Genomic DNA, 5171 nt, shown 5'->3' with positions numbered 1-5171 from the left:
AATATCCAGTGGCAGGTAAATTAATTCACTAGCATTGGTCATCCCCAGAAATATTCCAATATTGGTATACGCCTGGAAGAAAGAGCAAATTTTGAAAGTAAAAGAGGACACAAGTTGCTGTCACATAAAAAATAAAGACAGGTTTCAGAGTAACAGCCATGTTAGTCTGTATTCGCAAAAAGAAAAGGAGTACTTATGGCACCTTAGAGACTAACCAATTTATTTGAGCATGAGCTTTCGTGAGCTACAGCTCACTTTATCGGATGCATACCGTCTTCCACCGTCTTCCACGGTATGCATCCGATGAAGTGAGCTGTAGCTCACGAAAGCTCATGCTCAAATAAATTGGTTAGTCTCTAAGGTGCCACAAGTACTCCTTTTCTTTTTATAAAAAATAAATATACTCATAAAGTGAAAAAAGTCATAAGCACCAGCTCTGTCACAGAAAACAGACGTAAAGTAAGCTAATTGGTTGGAAGGAAATACACTGCATTTTTGTGTGTGAACTTTATCATCCATTATGAAAGAGAAGTTATTTGCCTGTTTGAGTTTTGTCTGTTTCACATAGTTCAGACAGCAAAAGCATTTAACATTAAAGAATTCATTATTAACCCCATGACATTCAAATCATGTCAATGGATACAGCCCAGCTGTCAAAGATATTAAGAGTATATTCAGTTGTGAGTCTGGACCAGAATCACAACATATCCAAGAAAGGGCGACACATTCTGATGCAATGAAATGAATTATTCTGTCATTCACCAGGACTGTATAGATGTAACACAGCAAAGAATAAACTCTTCTCTCTGTGTAAGTTCTTCATGATTTAACGTCAGAGTTAGATATGGTGTGGTAAACCCTGTGGCTACTGGATGGGATGAGGATGAAGATGATGGATTTGATAAACATTTCCCATAAAAGGTTTTGCCCTCCCAGGCCCCTCTCAGGCAGCAGCAAAATTTTGGAGAAGTGGCATCATCTCTGGTAAGTAAGCATTATATATGTAACCATTAGGACAAGTTAGTAGAGCTGTCCTTCGTAATTTGTTCAAACATCTGGTTACAACTGTTAAATAGGTTTAGGAGGAACATGTGGTCCTCATTTAAAACACTGCAAACACTATCATGATGCAGACTGTGAAAGTTTAAGAAAGACGACTACTGTTTTGATTATACTCTCAGACAGAAAATAAAAGAGAACTACATGCTAAATGATGTAAAGCTGTGAGAATTCCAGGCTCCTTTAATAGGCTTCTCCGCTGCAGATAAAGCAGCAATGTTTTCGTTACAGAACAAGCCAATTACCAAGGAAAGGCACCGGTTTCATTGTTTTCTGTGTCCCATGTGAAGTTATAACAAAAAAGGAAGAAGAAGAAGAGGAACAAGAAGAAGCAGCAGCAAAAATACCTGGAAAATGCAGTTAAAATGAACAAGGTTTTCCTTTTAATGCCATAATTCACAATCTTGAGCACCACGTGCCAGGTCTGCTTTAACCCCAATTAATTAGGTATCGACTTGGTTTTTTTTATTCAATTAAAGTATAATTAAATGGCAGTGGTCTATCTCTGAAAAACAGATGAAAAGGTTCTGGTAAGAATCCCTAGGTTAATCCAGCTGCTTAAAATGTGTGTTGTATTTGACCATTTGCCAAGAAAGTCTGTGAATACATGAGCCAGCTGGCATAGGGATGGCTGGTGGGAACCTGTCAGCTGATTAGGACCATAGTTGAGGCCTTTTCACAAACTCTGTTTTTAAAATACCTAAGAATGAGGCACTCGAACTTGGCAGGCTGGCAATTATGCTTGCAATGAAATCTTAAGATTTTTTTCCTCTTAAAATATGATTCTTGAATCATATTCCCTGAACCACTGAACCAAGCAGCTTATTTAGATTCATTTTAAATACCTAGCTAGGAGAAACGACATATCAAAGCCATATTTTGGCAACTATGGAGCCCGGCGATTCTGACCAATACTGCAAATCAGAAGAAAGAAAATATTTGAATGTACTGTATGTAGTAGCCTCACCACGCACAGCTTGAAGAGTCAGATGTCATAACTTAGGGCCTGATCTTCAGAGGAGCTGTGCACCCACAACTCCAGTTGACTTTAGTGGGAGCTGCAAGCGCACTGCTTGCCTAAGGCCAGATGCTGCTCACGTTGGTGAGCAGCTATTCACATGAATACTGCCGTTGACTTCAATGGGATTACTCGCATGAGTAAACACTCACCAGGGCAAGTAAGGGATTTGTGATCTGGCCCCTAATGTATCATTTTCATTGTAGCATTTAAGACAAAGAAACTTTGAAGTTCACCAACAATACTGGCATTCTAAATAATCTTTTCTTCCCTCATTTTCACTATTAAATGTCATGTATTTATTATGCAGAGGAGCAATTGCTTAGGCAGATAGCCACTATCATTGGCTATTTAAATGCTGGGTCGTGTGTGGTGTGCGTGTGTACAACTGTGTGTCTGCATGCCAGGTGTCAATATGAAATTTGCCATGCTAACAAGAGCCTTGCAACAGACTGTTACTTTGATTTTTTCCACCTGGTGCTTGCTGCAGCAACATGTCTGACTCGCCATGTGAGTTATCTGAGAAGCTGTCAAAAGAAAGGGAAGATTTGGGAAGTTTTCAAAAACCTGGCTGAGCCTGCCTTCTCAATAGTAACACTTTATGACACTTTTATTTTCAATCCCAAATCTCCATTGCTTGATTTTCTTTCCACTGAGAGAAGTTAGTTAGCAACAAAAGCCTTTCAGGCCCCAAAATGTTGCCAGTCGCATTTTCTACAAGGTTTTCTTTTTGCTCAACCCGAGGTTTCTCCTCAGCTTCCAGTCTCTTCTTTTCTCCACAGATAAGCAATGACCTTGCTATTTGTGCAAGGAAAGATAAATATTATCTATTTAAGCACCTGGAAGACAAGATAAAGTATATCTTCTTAATCCATTTCTAAAAGGTTAAGATGGGTATCTAAAGTCGCTTCATATTCACTGATTTACTCAGCTATGGGCCAGTTCATATTTTCAGAAAACAGGGAAATGATATCTACAACATGGAAATACTAGAAAGAAAATAAAACTACATTAAAAATATTATTAAGATTGCAAAGTTCACCACTAGAAAGTTAGGAAATGCCAGAATTAAGGTTGCCCCTAAAGAATTTGCAATTTCATCTATGACAAGACACAACAGAAGGTGAAATAGAGGGCCAGGTGGAAGGAGAACAAAGGTAATAGTAACATATGGTTACACAGACTAGTGAGGTGGACAATTGGCAGATTTTGATCTAACTTTTAAAATATTAATTACTATCAGTAATTCTTAAATCAGATTCCCAAAGCCTCAGTTTACCCAGAGAAACAGGTAAGTAATGACAGCTCCAGCTCCCTTTCACACCACCAGGGTGGCACAGCACCTCCCAGACAGGCCACTGTTACTAGCAGTGAGAAAATACAATAGTGCAATCACCATGCTCATTTGGGCTTTGGCCTTTCTGCTGACACTGACCTTAAGGATGACGATTAGTGCTTGTTTTGAGGGTGTCTCTTTTGATGTGGATTCTTGGATTGAGACCACCAACTTATTTCAGGTAGGCCACTGCCATGAAAGCTATTTATATTGTGGTTAAGGAAAGACATTTCTTTTACCAAAAGTCTCAGAAGTTCAATGAAACCCTCCTCATTTAAACAATAGTCGGAAATTTGACCTTACAAAGACAGCCTCGATAGGAAAATTTTCAGAGTCATGGTAGTAATGAACAGTCATTAATTTAAAACGAAACACATTGTTTCTTTTACTCAGTGATAGGTAATGAAATAATGAAAGGAACCCACAAGCTTTCAAATTGCAACATTAGCTGGATTTCCAGTGTAGCAAGATCAAAGAAAGGGGATTTGTGAGTTATAGTCAGAAAGTATCAGACATGGAAACTCACCACCAAGCTAGCGGAACATAATCAATCCCCCACCCTCTTTAGCCTCCTCCCATCTTCCCTCCACTACATGTACACCCTCTGTATTTACCATATCCTGCTCTTTGTTCTGTGTTCTGGGCCATTAGATATGGTAAACCACATGCAGCCCTGCATTGCTTTTGCACTTCCAGGAATTATTGTTTGTCCTTCATTTGAGCAATAAGAAACAATAGGCAGTGAGTTTCTGTGAAATTTAGCGCACCTCAGTCATGTAGTATTTTCAGGCATAACCTGAAATCTGAGTTATCTGAACGATCTAAGGGTAATGAACAGCTTGAGATATGCAGCCTGGATTGTGTTCTGAATTACAGTTTACACATAATGGCCTACATTTTAAAAAGTGACCTGTGATTTTGGGCACTCAGTGTGAAATGCCTGAAAGGGGCATTATTTTCAGAAAGTGCTGAGTGCCTATCCTCTGAAAATCAGGCCCACCTAAATTGTCTCAAGTCAATCATCTAAAAATTGAAGCATCCCAAATCACTTGTTATTTGAAAATCTAACCCAATAATGGTAATGTCTTCTGCTGGTATGGTGGCTTCTATCCATCATCTCAAACTGCTTCATGAATGTTCAGTTGCCAAGCAGCAAAATGGAAGTTCTGGTTGCACCCACCGCACCAGGCCGTGAACATTAAAGTTGTGTCTTACCTTGATTTATCTTTCTTGCCATATCTCTTAGTTACTCTTCTTGTTTTCTTATTCTCTTCTTCCATCTTCAGTTAATTTTCTCTTTGTTTTCCTTTCTATCTAATTTTCTACCCTGGATCCTCACCCCACCTTGATGAATAACCTTGTGGGCAGGTTATGTTAAAACTGCTGCCTGCAGGTGTTCTTCACCTTCCTTTGAAGCACCTGTTACTGGCTACAGTGGGAGACAGGATGCTGACCCAAGTGAAGTACCAGACTCCCTGTAGTGCTCCTGCATCTGACACCTCCTGCTCCTGGCACCAACTTTGCCATGCAGTCTATGCCAGAGGCAGCAAAAAAGGCAGCATGAGGCCACATATGTCAGCCCTACACTTCTCCTGCTCTGGGGAGTTCTCCTTCAGACAGCTGCAGTACATCAACAGCCCATGTACAATGCTGGAGTGACGTACAGGGCATGGGGGCCAGAACTGGCTGCACCGTTTCCCTCCTGTTACTATTATCGTTATTATCTCATTCTCAAGTGAATGGAGAAGATAAAAGAGC

This window comes from Caretta caretta, chromosome 1, assembly GCF_965140235.1.
Source record: "Caretta caretta isolate rCarCar2 chromosome 1, rCarCar1.hap1, whole genome shotgun sequence".
NCBI classification, from domain to species: domain Eukaryota; kingdom Metazoa; phylum Chordata; order Testudines; family Cheloniidae; genus Caretta; species Caretta caretta.
This window is presented reverse-complemented; position numbering follows the sequence as displayed.